Raw genomic sequence first — 15,890 nt, 5'->3', positions numbered from 1 at the left:
GTCACAGACTCTGGTTAAAAAGGAACATTCTGCTCCCGGTTCATATTTTCATACAACTTAAACGATTTTCAAAGCGCCATGTATTGTCCTATTCAAAATAGTAAACAATTTGCAAACAACCAAATGTTTAAAAATCTTACAGATTTTAAATTAAAAACACACACAAGCCTATACCATTTCATATGGTCGAATTTTGGTAGAAGTCACGGCGTCGAGTTAAATACCAGGAGTATCCTGCTCCCGGTGCATATTTTCATACAACCTAAATAAATTTCAATGCGCACTTTTATTGTTTTGTTCTATCAAAAACAGTTAAGAATTTGGAAATCGACTAACTTATGAAAATCTTACAGGTTTTTAAAAAATAGGCATACACAACCTACCAGCGTTTCAGTATGGTCCTTTGTAGAGAGGTCACGTAGTCGGATTAAAAAGAAACATTCTACTCCTGGTGCATATTTTCATACAAATCCAATTATTTTCAATACACCATTTATTGTTCTATCGAAAATAGTTTAGAATTTTCAATTCGACCAACTTATGAACATCTTACATAGTTTTAAACAAAGGCATACATAACGTACTAACGTTTCAATATGGTCGTTTTTTATAGAGTCACGAAATGGTTAAAAGAGGAGCGTTCTGCTCCTGGAGCATATTTTCGTACAACCTGAATTATTTCCATACGCACTTTTATTATTCTGTCAAAAACAATTAACTTATGGACACCTTACACATTTTTAAACATAGGCATACCCAACTCTCTACCGTTTCAATATTGTCGTTAGGGGCAGAGGTCACAGACTCTGGTTAAAAGGAACATTCTGCTCCCGGTTCATATTTTCATACAACTTAAATGATTTTCAAAACGCCATGTATTTCCTATCCAAAATAGTTAACAATTTGCAAACAATCAAGTGTTTAAAAATCTTACAGATTTTAAATTAAAAACACACACAAGCCTATACTGTTTCAATATGGTCGAATTTTGGTAGAAGTCACGGCGTCGAGTTAAATACCAGGGAGTATCATGCTTCCGGTGCATATTTCCATACAACCTTTATTGTTATCAGTATAGGCCATAAAAAAGGTTAGTATTTACAAATCAATTATTTTATGAATTTTTTGCAGATTTTTAAAAACTTTGCATACGCAACCATTGCTTTTGAAATATGACACGTGTTAAGTATCAGTAGGAGGGCTAGATACTTATTAATAATTGTGCTCGTCGAGCATATTTTCATTCAGAGCAAGTTGGTTTCAAAATAATAAGTGTCATCACTCTTATGAAAACTATTAAATTTTGCGAATTTACCTAGTTATAAATATTTCATTAAACTTTCAACCTGTGCATAGCCACTAACTCTCTATAATTTACAATATGGTGATTTGGGAGTAGGATCGTCGGGTCGGGTTTAACAAAAACAGGGATTCTGCTCCTGGTACCTATTTTCAGACAACCTAAATAGTTTAAATACTAAAATTGTTGTTCTTTTCGAAACAGGTCAGTATATGAAAATCAATCGATTAATCGTATATAACAGATATTTTAATAGTGGAATACACATACATTTATTTTTTAATATAATGCACTCGTTAAGTACCACTACTTTGGGGTTAGAAATATTGGAAATAACTGTGTATTCTTACATATATTATACAACGCACATTGCTTATGATACACTAGATATTGCTCTTACCAAAACTAGTAAAATATTAATAGTCGATCTAATTATGAATATTTTACAGACTTTTAAACATAGTCATGCACATCAGCCACGCCTAAACCATGAAGTCATATAATACTATGCAAACCTGCCATCTTTGTAAATATTGTAACTTCTCTGACAGGAATGAATACAAATATATAACTGAAATGAATAATAATTTTAGTCATGATATTCATCACTGTTTATCTTTTTATATTTCCTATTTCATATCACCTTGTGATGCCATAGTTATTGTTGGGAACAAAAAGTCCTTTGCTTGATCTTTTCAATGACATCAGTTAAAGTCGGTGTGTTCTAGTTGGTTTTCTGTAGCTTACAGCAAAATCCACACTAAGCCAAAATTTAAAAGCAATTTAACAAACAGAAAAAATGTTTTGACTGAAACGGATATAATCTGTCCCTCTTATCACGCTAATTTGAAAGCAATTATCGAAATCGGTTTGTAGAATACAATCTACATAAGCAAATTTTATATGAACTACCAAAATCAATATGAAATCATCTCATTGATTCTTCAAATAGCAATGTCAAAAGCTATCAGATATGTAGAAGATAGTGAACACTCAGACGAATCAAACATCTGTTAAAATTTACCAACATACAATTTCCAACATCCTTAATAGATACGAAAAAATGAATAAGCACTCGAACCCCTGACACCGAAAGTGAAACTGTAACAATATTAATGAACGTCAATATAAGATATTTCTTTACAGCAGCACATCAATTCGTCGATAGAAGAGTTGTGTATAATTCAAAGAGAATAATGTACTGAACACAACATAGTACGGCTTCATTGTATTTCATGACAAAATAGCGGTGGTTCACTATTGAACACCTAGACCATAGGAAGACTAAGATGTCAGCACTCGCCTGCAAACATTCATACATACCAACAACAACAAAAAAATCAAAATACAAAAAGCCCTCTGAAAACTGCAAGCCGTCAGAGTAGCATAACTGAAAGCATAAAAGCTTTTTAAAGGAGACGGGGTACTTAATCGTCTCTTATCTATCAGTTAGGACAGAGGCAGGGAAAACCTACAGACAATTTAAATCGATACAGCTGCAGACGCAAACGACCATAAGAAAGTACTGAAGAAATACATACACATGTCGATAACCTAAGCTACGGAATTAGGAATACAGAAAGTTTCGAGGAATTTGGACAGACGGCAAGAAATAGTGAAAAACTGAGATTGATACTAAAATTGACCTGTCTCAGATAGCCTAAACGAGCAGGAAAAGTGAAACCAGCTTTCATTCATCTATCAAGCAGCTCTGTCATACAAAATACAGTGAGAGAATAGGTCAATGAGAAAGTCAAGGCGTGACAAAATACCGTGAACGAGCAATACAAGCAGTTTGGAGGTCAGGTATCACCTGGGATGTCAATAAAAAACTATCTTTAAGTTATGCCTTGAAAACAAACCAATACAACGAAGAGAGCTGCCGATGGCCACACCATTGATATAAAGGCCGTGGCAGAACACAGCTATCGATGCGAACTCAATAATAAGAAATATATTGTCGTCATGGACTACTACAATACTATAATTATATCGCCGTACAAGGAAGATGGTAGGGTTGGAGCAATGGTCAATTTACTACAGCAAATATCCCGAAATTGTATATATGACCGTACAAACATTTAATTTAAAAGTTGCAAAATCTATTTGCAAGATGAGGAATCTCCGAAGATAATCTTCGATAATGTGCCAGTGTTTGCATCAGCAGCTTTCCAAAATAAGTTTGGATTGGACCCCTCGACATTACATACTATTCAATAGAAGGAAGATAATGCGAAGACACTACAGCAAGATGACTTATTTCTCCCGCTAATGTGCATATACCTAACAGGTACAGAACAAAGTTCTAATGACCAAACTTTCGAATGACAAATATCGTTCAAAGGGTACTCAAAAGAAGGGAAATGTATTGAGATGCCCGGAGTAGCTATGACTACGATTAGCGTACGCAGAATTCTATTGTTCTCGATGGTAGATGCATAATAATATCCGATCATAGTGTCAATTCAATGTCAAAAAAGTTAAACAATGTCATCTGAGACACACACACACTCTGGGAAAAATAGAATTATAGGTGTGATGGCAATGTCCTTGAATTTGACAAACACAATACTATTACCTACTAAGGTATGTCTGTGTATTAAAAACTCGTGATAACAGCCCCTACCTTGCCGCGGAAGAGGTTTACTTTTTTCACTATTGAAGAGGGGCTGATCGTGTCCGTGTACGGTCTTTTACCCTTTCCTTTTAGGAAGAGTGGACGGTATGTACCCAATTTGTACTCTTCGTACCACTGCACTCTTATTTCCTGGCAAACGATTTCAAGTGCCTTTCCAATCCAAACTTCTTCTCCCCCGTTTATGGCGAGGATTGACCTCTCTTGATGTCACTTATATCTGTGAAGTAATATAATAACTTTCGTTGGTGTACACTGTACAACACAATAAAAAAGAAAGCAAAATAGTACATTTTACTGGCCTCCAAAAATTACCATTACATTTTTATGGAAGGGTGTTTCAGCAACAAACGGCAATTATTTATACCACTGCTGTCAGGAGTTACATATAAATTAGACTGTATTTAGTCAATGTTAGCAGGATAATTAACAATCGGTTCTCGACAGGTTTTCTATTCTCCTCTTCCTGATCCTATTGTATCATAAAATCTCTTGACTTTTGACAGTTGACTTTTCAAGAAACACAAAGGAGTGCAACTCTCTCTCTCTCCTCTCTCTCTCTCTCTCTCTCTCTCTCCTCTCTCTCTCTCTCTCTCTCTCTCCCTCTCTCTCTCTCTCTCTCTCTCTCTCTCTCTCTCTCTCTCACACACGCACACACAACACGAACTCTACCAATCTCGCGTAATATTCATTAATACATCATTATGTTACACTCACCGATTTCAGCTTTCGCTTCTTCCATTTTGCTTGGACTTTTTGGAATACGATGAACCCGCAAGAACTTCAATTCTGGAAGGAAAAGTGAAAATATTCTATATTCTAGTGTTCAAGAATATATAGACTGTTCCGATTCCAATGAGGATAAGACGTGCACAAATATAAACTTGCATAAGCTGGATAATCAGTGAAGTTAGCAAAGGTAACATTTAGTGATGCATACATGTATAGTTCTTCATCGAACCAAAAGAGCTGAGCTTTAGTTTGATTTTCGGATCCATTTATAGAGGGAAAGTGTAGCCCTACTCGAAATCACGTGATTCAGGTACAGCTCAACCATTGGTTGAGAGGTCGAGAAGAACAAATAAAATAAATGTCGATGAACAGTAAAATTTTGCCTGTTTCATTAACTCTGCAAAATAACAACATTTCTTTGAAAATATATTATACTTTAATAACATCTATCAAAGAACTTAAACTTTGCTGAGTATTTGAGGTCAAACCGATTGGCTTATTATTCAGAAGCGGTGCATAATTTTTTCCATAGACAGCTAATTTTTCATCACTTTGGTGATGGATGCTAGGAGCTTTAAATTGTAACATGTTCCTGATATCATTGACGTTTTTATTAGTTACAGACGAAAACCAGACTCACTAATCAATTAGACTAGTTTATTGAATCAAATCAAGTGTATAACCCCACAAGACAGATGTTTACACACTCGATACCCCGCAAGGAGAACAGGATACATAACATGAAATTTGGTACCCCTTATTTCGTTGAAATGCCAACATATGATATCACATGTATGCCAAGTTATTGTGAGAAAGTGCAGCTGTTCACAAAGATATCGTAGACGAGTTGTGGAATCCTTCGGAAGAATTTTACAGTGTTTGAAATAGCCTTTAGACATTGTATTATGGGGAGGCCCACATTCGCAGACACTTATCTTTAATCTGATTTTTCACCATTAAAATGAATCTTTAACCCGAATGTATGTAGTAATGTTTGGGTAGCTCGACTATTGAAGATTACAAAAATTGTGAGAGTATTTCAAAACCTGTTTGCGTGTCTTTGTTTTGCTCAAAAATGTGTGTTGAAACAAAAAGGCGTCGCAACCATTTTCACAAAAAAAGATAGAAAACTGGTGGTGACATACAGGAACGTAATCTTCATGGCATGCTTTAAAATCGTAATGTAAGCGAGAAGAGTTTTGGTTGCCGGACTTCACTTGGCATTTGCAGATATAAAAAAATAACATCTGATATTTTTATCGTCCGTCTCAATTAGTTCGGAGCGGGATCAATTTTGAGTGTCGAACTTCATTAGGTGCAGACAAACATGTAAACTGTTATCAGAAAAAAGACGTAATTTTTTTTATTCTCGGAGTAGGCCTAGTTTGATTGGGGCGGAGTCAGTTTTGAATGTCAGACTATACTTTTCATTGAGTCCACGTCATTTGTTAGCGGACACAAATGTACGTTTTGGTTTTCGGCGGTGATTAATTTTGAATGCTGGACTGTGTTTGGCAAACATGTAAAGCATAAGACTATAAAAGACGTACTATTTGCATTTTCGGTCGTTATTTGTTTTGTACGGGAACAGTTTTATTAAATACGTGTTATAGGAAAACGAGGTACAATAACGTAAACTACATTAAGCAGCCTCTCAGTTGTGCACAATATGTATCACCAGCCTTTGTTCGAAGCTCCGTTTTGTGTTGAATGAGTAAGCTTAGCGTTCTGAGTTACAGTGCGCGCTTGCGACCAGTTCAAGTTTATACCTTTTCAACGCATCGGTAAAAGGAGTTTTAAGCTGGAATGTAGCTCTTACATATTCAACTATTTTCTCATTCCCGGCCACATGCTTGATATTTCGCTTTTGTGGACCATGCTTTTGCAATTGACGGCTACCTTAGGTAGCCACGACATACTTCCTGCTTGCAGCAGGGAAGAAGACTGACGCATGCGCACTCCTCCAGATGGAATTAACGTAATCTTCTTACGATCTTTAGAAAGTCTTGATTAATCTGGAAATCGTTAAGACGTAAGAAAAACGACGGCACGCGTACTGGCCTACAATGTTCATTTTTGTTAAAATCTGACACATTTCCGAGTATGTTATGGTCTTAAACTTATCGTCCACTCAAAGGCCATATTACACGTACTCAGAATTTACCATAAAACAAAAAATGACCAAAATCACTCGAGACAGGTGGGTCTACCCCTTAATGTCTGTAAATGGCCTTGTTAAATGAAATTGAGGAAGTCGAAAAACATAATAACATGTCAAAATTGACAAATCACTTGAACTTCAGGCTTGTTTTGGGGCTGCAAAATAGCTATTCAATTATCTAAGATTTTTATATGCAAATGCTTAAAGATTGCTGTTAGATCATTCTTTCACGGTTAAGCTTGCTTGGTAAACTTTATTACATCTCAGCAAACCATTCTTTAATGCACTTTTTCTATAGAAACTGACATAAGGAAATCTCTTGAAACAACAAAGTTTTATGATGTGATATGCCAAATGTACTGTCAGGGGATTTACTTATAGCTTTATTTACTGATTTTTCGTTTATATTTTGCTTATCTCGTTTCAGACTCAGAAATGCGTTAGAATTTTACCCTTGAAATTAGTGGCCCCCTGCCTGTGGTATATCGTGAGAATACCCCCCCTTGTTTATTTTCGTGACTTCTGAAGAACCGACCTCTTTTAGTGAATGAATTGTTTTGACAACTGCTTAAATCATGAACATTGACCGGACGCTATGTTGACAGATAGTTTCAGCTATGCTCGGCGTTGAGAAATACTTCCATCCTGTTAACCTTGTACTTAGATTTAAGTGACGTTCCCTGCGTTCCTCATTATAGACCATAACACATACAAAAGTCAGATCCTCACTCAATCTAAACTGTGCATTTTAGTGTGTTAGAAGTAGAACCTGTTGAGAAGCCCGAGACGACGTTCGACCGTGACCGACACTAGATTATCGTTAGACTAGCGTAAGTCATAAACGTTTGCCGTGTAACTTGAACTTTACTCAGCTAATAAAACCCGACCATAACTAACCGCATCACAACCACTCTACGTGACACTACTATGTATTTGAGAAAACATTGCCTGATAGCTAATAAAAATCTGTTTTTATAACCATAAACTCAATTCTACATATCTCAGTAAAATGGGAGTCAATTTCTCTAGGGTTGGGTTATGTAGACGGCGTTGCGTTGTAGAATCTAATAATAACGTTACCAACGACAGGTTGGTGATAAGTTCGCCTAATCTATTTGACCCGAAGTTCAGTGTCCATATTTCAGTCTGGTGCCTTTGTTTACAAAAGGGTAGCTTTGAGAATTAACATTCAACCTCCCCTAACTGTGCGGCAACTGCAGGTTGATATCTGATACATCAAGATCAAACCTTATCTAGCTTGAGAAAGAGTTCCACTGTAAAATTCCGTCAGCTATCTTGTTTAGGCACAGGGCTGACTATACTTTTTTCTGCCTTTGTCTTATTTTGAGTCGAGGCCTAGACCTGCGGAAATCAATGTAAGGACGCACGTCCATGATAAACATGAACGATTGCAATATGTTTTTCTTTCGTACTTTCTGTATTTTAGACAACAGCTTCAAAACATTTATGCTGTAGTAGTGACATCGAGGTCAAACGTTACTGAAAGCATTTCAACCAAAGAAGCCAGATTGTGTCGAAGAAAATGTATATCAAAATAATTCCATTTTTTCGATTCTGCTCAGATTTATTATATCGGAAAATCTTAGCAAAAGAATCATTTAAATATAAGTGGTCACTACAAGTGATTTAAGTGTATTAGATATTCCTCAATAGAAGTAGGAGGTACAATTATATTGAACAATATTACTTCGGTGTCAGGCCAAGCCTACAGCTTGCAAGGAGGTGCAAGGTTTGCCCCGTTAAATGATATATTTCTATAGCAGACCCTTTAATATAAAAATAGTAATAACATTTTCCTGGCAAGGTTTAAGGACATACAGGTTTTCCATTTCTGTATTTAGTAAAAGTACACTGCAGTGGTCTTGATGCTTCAACTTTGAAGGAATGAAGTGTCTCTCGCTTACAATTTTGTTTTTCAGTAAACGAACAAAATTCAGCCGACAACAACTCCCGGTTGTGAAGTTTAATTAGGAAGTGTATTTTTATGAATCGGATATATTAATTTTTAAGAGGGAAGGTGTTTTAAACCGCCTGAAGTCACTCCAATCGGTTACTCTCTGTCCGGGCAGAAATTAGCATATTATGTCCCTGGTATACGATTTTCACGCTGGCTATTCTCTTCTGTCGTCCTGACCATGGGAGTTTACGCGCAACGTACAGTTAAGGCAACAGGGTCAAATTTGACCGTTGCCAGGATACGTCGTAATCTTAATTATCCTGTCGTACTTAGTTGTCTAAGGTTGGCTTTGGTCTCATATATCGCGGCTTACTGCCTCAAACAGTTTCTCCCAGTATTGCTACGAACATCTGGGGACGATATTAAACAGCGAATAAAGAATGAGTTGTTACTGAGGGTCAATGTGTGAAATTGTGTGGTCATCGGAGGCTTCCTGAATACGTATTCAGTAATTCAAGTGTTTCCTTTCGATACTTTATGTGATATAGCCTGTAAAATATCCCTTACACATTCTCGCGAGCCAGAGCAATAATTTCCGCTCCGCTGACCTACGCAAAAATCTCTTGACGGGTAGCGCTGAGCTGTTGCCGTAAAGAGGCGCGTGGTTTACGACGAAGCCCTTACACCGCTTAAGAGATTACACCTATAAGATTTATGGCCTCGACTGAGCAGCCGTAGGGTCAGTGAACTTAAAAGTCACAATAGCACTTTGATACATTTTATTTAGTGATAGTTATATATGCTCCTCCGTGATTTTGCCACACTTCCATATTTAATCCATGCTTAGCGCCAAAACTACAGAGACTTTGCGCTTTTCCGTAAACGTTAGCGACAAATTTGCAAGTTTCACGCACGAACCGCACGGAGCACACGAGACCTCCGTACCGCTACAGTTGCTCAAACACAGCCGGGTGAGTTTAAGATGTCCGACTGGTAGATTCCAATGGTGAATTTAAACTGCAAAATGAGGATTTAAATTAACTAAAATATGGCGATCAAATAACTCTATCAAAATGCGAAAAGTTTATACCAATTTGTCATTTTCCTTCGGACATCATTAACTCCAAGTCCGCATACAGTAAAGAACGGAAGTTAAGTTTTGTCTCATAAAACTAAGTTGCATCACCATTCATCGGTAGCCTGCCTTGCCTCAGATTTTTGAACTGCATTTGAAGCGAAAATTTGGAGTTTTTGTCAATTGTACACCGAAGAAAACAGAAGCCCCAGAAATGGCGTCCTTCTTTCATCAGTCTGAAAACGGGGCAAAATAAAACATATGACAAACAAAGTGGCTCAACTGGGAATCTGGAGTAAAACAAGGATTTCGGGGTCAACAGTTTTAAATGAACGGTATCTAAAGGCCTAAAAATCGAAAATGTTGACTATCACATTGTCATTACTGTATTTGTGTGTTGTCAAGAAATGTACGAATATAGGAATTATAATACACGTATTATACAATCCTGTAGATACATCAACAACTATGTCAGCCCATGTTAACAATATTTGTAAATCCGCTTCATTTGCTTTGTGGAAAATTAGTAAAATACGCAAACTTCTCGATATTAATTCAACTGAAAAATTAGTTCATGCATTCATTACATCCAGGCTCGATTATTGTAACAGTTTACTTTTTGGCTTGCCAAATTAACAACTCAAGAAATTAAAACTTGTTCAAAATTCCGCTGCCCGTTTGGTCACATTGACAAAGAAAGCAGATCATATTCAACCAATACTGTATAGTTTGCACTGGTTTCCTCTTCATTTAAGTGTGTTGAGTTTAAACTTTTATGATTCACTTACAAAGTTTTACATGACATTGTTCCTCTACTTTTGACAGAACTTCTACATATCCGTATTCCCGGTCGCACCCTTCGGTAGACTGCTGAGATTGCACTAAGTTTGTATCAGCCAATCGGTAAAACCACTTTTTATGGCTATAGATCATTTGCTATTTCAGCTTCACAGTTGTGGAATAACCTTAGGTTGAATATGCAAATACAATTAAGTTAATAAAGTATAAAGATAGTCAGTAGAATCGGTAAAGCAGCCTGTTATCATCGGCGGGTTCTTCTCTAAGCATCGTTGTCAAAGAAGTATAGATTTTTATTCTTCATCCACAAGCTACTAATCTAGTTGATCTCCCTTATTCAACTCGTTCGACGTTTGAAGATTCCGTGGTGATACTATAATTGCGTATTAACTACATAGTATAACCTGTATGTTATAAGTTAAAGTTTTCAACTCAGCATTAATGTCATATGTCATTACTGATGAGACTGAAATACGCCATTGTTGTGACGCCATTGTTGTGACTAATAAATAACCCAATAACCTTGTAGTTTTGATATTTAAATTTTGGCTTTTTGCTACAAACAATATTAACTTTAAGCTTGTCTTGGCAATTTTTAAAGACCCGTTTTAAAACTTATTTTCACAACATGTGGTCGGATAGACCTGGGAGTCTAAATCCTTTGTATCGGTGGTCATGTCTATTTTTGTATTAAGGTAGTAGGCGCCTCGAAAGTGAAAGCCTGAAGCTTTCACATAAAATTTCCTCAAGGAATCTTTCAACAATTGACTTTCAAAATGAATAAGAAAAACAGGGGTCACAATGCAAATTTTGGTACTAGAGAAACAAATTACCCAGGATGTACCAATATTTGAAATCCAATATGGCCGCCATTCCTGTTTTAACTCTATGGAGACAAATAAACAACGTAGGTTTGCCTTAATACATGCTATGTGTATGCGACACTTGCACGTCGTTCCTTACAATTATTCACTATAAAAGTGTCGTTGTCTCAGACAGTTTTCCGGTTAACGTCTCCGATGTTTGGATTTTATTACACGTTACATGGGCAAATTATCCTGGCTGAATCAATATAGGGACGGAGGGACGGGCGTAACCGTCCGCCGCCTCGCGACTAACAACAGACTACAGACGAACTATTACTGGGCTTAAATCTTTGCTCTTGCAAAGATTTACTGTTTACGTCCTCTAAGCTATTGACCCGTCCACTTAGGAAGCTGATGAGAGACACGTTACATTTCTAAGTAGTTCGGTATCAAGAATGTATTGAGTTCGCTGACGTGCTCACAAGATTGATTACCTCAAACATGGAAACACAAAACCAGTGTATGTTGACCAATTGACCTTGGGTAAACTTGCTCCAGGACCTGGAAATCGACACAGCTTCATGTAACTTTAACGACTTCGATCTATATAGAAAATAATTAATTAAAATCGGCAAGCAATAATGAGTTTGGAAACTATGCAATATTCCAGAAAAAATTTGATTTGATATCTAGTGAAAACACAATGGCGGTTACCCGAGAATTGCTAGCCTGTGATGCATGACGCTGAAGAAACTCAACGGGAGTCTGTTGATACTACTCGGACTCCATCAAAAATATCTTAAACACAACTTAATCCTCGACTTCCCCAAAAATGATCGTCTTTGTAAATATGTGTTCAGAAATTGTAGCTTTTATATTTGTAACTCTGTAAATTTGCATATTTTTCTTACAGATTATCGAAACTACTGAGCAACCTATAGACAAAGAAAATAAACATGTCATGGCTGCAAAATTCGCAACGTAAATTCCGTAACTCTATCGCGGTTTGAAACAGCACCTCTAAATTATACCAGTTAACAGTATTCTTTTTATTTAGATTATAAATACGACAGAAAATTGGTAAAAAATATTACTATAAGCAAATTGTGACTGCTGTGGGGAGCGATGTACTCTTTCAAGATCAAAAATAAAAATCGGGGATCAACTTACAAATCTTTTTACTGAGACACAAATTACACAAAATTTACAGATATTTGCATTGAAAATGGCCGCCATCCATATGTTAATTCTATAAACATGATAGAAAAAAATAATTTTTGGATTTTCGAAAAACTAATAATATAAAAACTTTCCTAGCTGTAACATGAACCACAACAAGTGGTAGATCTGAATAGAATTATAAAAGTTTGCATGGAGAGTCAAAATATCTGTCTCCGAGGCGCATTAATTTAGTCACTTAGAGAATGATATATTACCTTTAAAATCATTATGACTCTGACACATGCCCTTACATTTTTACTCTTCACAGAGCAAGTACATAGTTAACTCCTTTATCTAAATAATACCGTACCAGTGTTAGTGTGTTGCATTATAAACCTGGAAGTACGTGGTCCAGGATCTGTCACTACAAATAACAACATTATGTGTATGTTTTCATCTGACTTTTGTCATGTGCATATATCATAAATACTGTGAAAATGTATTAATAAAGGAGTGCAACCAGAGACTATGACAGAACAAGTTTTTTCCCCTGAATTCAAGTATATCGCGACAATTATTTTTACTTCCATCGTTTCTAATATTTAGCCAACACGATATTGAATTAGTTTTTCTTTTCAACAGCCGACAATTTGTATTCCCGACATCGTCCAAGCCCCGAACTCATCTCCTTTTCGTTACATTCGTTTTCCTCGACCTCTCGCAGCTTTGTTAAAAAGAGTAATCGAAGTTGAAGTGTGAATATGAATATCCTTCATGAATCTACAGAATGATGCAGATTCGCTAGTTTGAAATAACTCCAATTCCCTATAAACGTAAACCTCTTTAAGAAGAAACAAAACATGGACGAGAATATCGGAAAAAAAAAGATGCGTGTATCACTCCTGCAATGCGTCGGCGCAGTATTAAAATAGAATTTAGAAATGGGCTCGTTTTCAGCCTATCTATGTGTCCCGGTATCCGGCATTGTGGATCACTGGGAGGCATGACACAACATTTTACAGCTGATTTTACAAGGGGCTGGCTAGAGATTTTTTCAATATCATTCTGTCAGAAAATGTAGCTTATACAACTGATCTAAATTGACTTTTAGGTGATCTTTAATGTCTTGTGACAAATTTACTTTGAATAGAAATACACAAACTTGCTTACCTTAATGGATGTAGAACACGTTATCATGGAAGACAAGTCAAAATCGGACTGATGGAAGACAAGTCACGATCGGACTGATCTGACGGGGTCGCATAAGGTGGTGTTGAGTGGTGTCTTGAAAACGTTTGTGAGTTTTAAACTTTTCATTTAAACAGAAGACGCATCGTCAATAAAGTTGTCCGCTGAATACATAATAATTTGTCACTAAATACTGTCCGAAGAATACCTAAATTATCTCACGATGTTTGTCACTGTTTTTCATAAATGCTGGTCGATTCACATGAATTCCGGCTGCATAATTTTGAACCAATTCTGTTCCAGGTGACATCTTACAAAGACTTATCACAAGTAATCTTTGTCGACCGTTGTATACAAAATTTTCAACTTGACAATTCGGCTGGTTACTATGGTTAAGTACAGCGCCTGGATTTCCAAGCCTTGCAATTAAAGAACCATCTGACCTTCGGTTGCCATCGAAATATACAACACGCCCTGACTTCCTGAATGTGTATACTGTTGGTTCCCTGCCCTGCGCCTCGTAAAGAATTTCCCGGGCTTCATATTCATCTTGCTTGATCTCTTCCCCAAAATATTCAGCGACAATTTCTCCAGCATTTATAGTTTTTATTGCAAATGCCCCAAATCCGACTTCTTGGTTGATAAACAAGACTTCGAATGGCAAGTTACGAGTTTCGGGATCCGAAGACAAATAAGCATCAATTTTCTCTCGTGCAATATTCCTTGCGTCAAAGGAACAGGCTTTACGGCGGACTGGTCTTGTAGGAGCGGTGCAGATAATCTTGTACCCTTGCTTCCCATGAGTATTTTTTATCCATCTTTTCTGGCTTGCAAGTACGGACAAATTTGTTGAGAAAAGTCGAAATCGTTTCGACAAGGTCAAAAGCTGTTTGTCAGTAGTTTGTGTGTCAAGCCACCACATGTATCGCTGGTGTAATTCTCGAGTGGAAACCGAACAATTTTCTTCCGCAGATATAAATTGTTCTGCAAAATCTTGAAGGAAAGGACAGAAACATGCGCTAGATCTGGGGTGTGCCACTGTACCTCTTAGCCTTGGATTCCGCGGCATCTTTCCACACAATGCAATCTCTTCACAACCAAAGTGAGCAGTTTGGCTGCGTCTTCGGCCTGACAAAATCTTCTTAGCACTCTGAAACGTAATGAAAATCAATGTTTGGTGGCAAATATAGCTGTATCCTGCATAGAAGTTCCACAATATGTAATATGTGTAATTCGTCACGAGTCGATGACCTCATACTCAAAATCAGGGGTACGTTGTAGTCATTTCTAGTATGTCATGGGGCCTACGAAAGGTATTGCTGCTCAAATAAAGTTACACACACACCCCGCTTCACACAAAACTTTAAGTGAAATATCATAGCATATTAATTCCCAGAAAGAAAAGGTGGTCATTGACATATCATTGAATTGAAATTTTCAAAAATAGGAGAAAAATGTTATTTAAGTGTCCAAGAGGTGTATGTAGAGAAAAGTTACGAGGGATTTTCACTGAATCCAAGAGCATAAGATTTAGACTTCGAGTATCCCCATTATGTACCTCAGTACGTACAGATTCGTCTTTATTGTCCTATGTGCAAACAAGTCTGCCCTTAACTATGTTATTAAGAAAATGACATCGATCTTTATAATTGACGAAAAATGATACGATTTACACAAATAAGCATGATTCTTTCCGAAGTGCAACGAACAGAATAAATAGAGTGTTCTACGTTTTACTCAGTATAAGACAACATGACTGACCTACAGCTGATAAAACTATCTCATGTAAGAGAGTTTAATGCTCGATAGCATGACAGAATAGTCATCAATGTCACATAGTCATGGACAAACTTTTGAAGATATTTGAAATTAAATATCTCAAGTACTACAAATCACGTAGTAAATATTTGATGGGGCTTACATTTCAGCGAGGGAATAAAATCTTTTCACCATGTTCTTTCGTCGATGATAAAATATTGAACACAGGTAATACAAATGGTAAAGTCCGGAGTTGTTGTACGAGTTTTCACAACCTTTTTGTGCAGTTTACTGTAAATTATGCAAAATTGCCCTAGCAATGCAGATGCAACATCTTGCCACTTTGGCTTAATACTTG

At 36.7% G+C, this 15,890-nt stretch overlaps 1 long non-coding RNA gene across 1 annotated transcript in view; it reads right to left on the bottom strand.

The window, feature by feature from the left end:
- Positions 1-15,019, bottom strand: part of LOC139129023 (uncharacterized) — a 63,577-nt gene extending 48,558 nt beyond the window's left edge. Inside the window, exon 1 of the long non-coding RNA XR_011551488.1 lies at positions 13,757-15,019. This is a non-coding gene — a long non-coding RNA (uncharacterized lncRNA). The remainder of the gene's footprint in view (positions 1-13,756) is intronic.
- Between the last annotated feature and the right edge of the window lie 871 nt (positions 15,020-15,890).

Source organism: Ptychodera flava, unplaced genomic scaffold (genome assembly GCF_041260155.1).
Source record: "Ptychodera flava strain L36383 unplaced genomic scaffold, AS_Pfla_20210202 Scaffold_85__1_contigs__length_474606_pilon, whole genome shotgun sequence".
Classification (NCBI taxonomy): Eukaryota; Metazoa; Hemichordata; class Enteropneusta; family Ptychoderidae; genus Ptychodera; species Ptychodera flava.
This window is presented reverse-complemented; position numbering and strand designations above follow the sequence as displayed.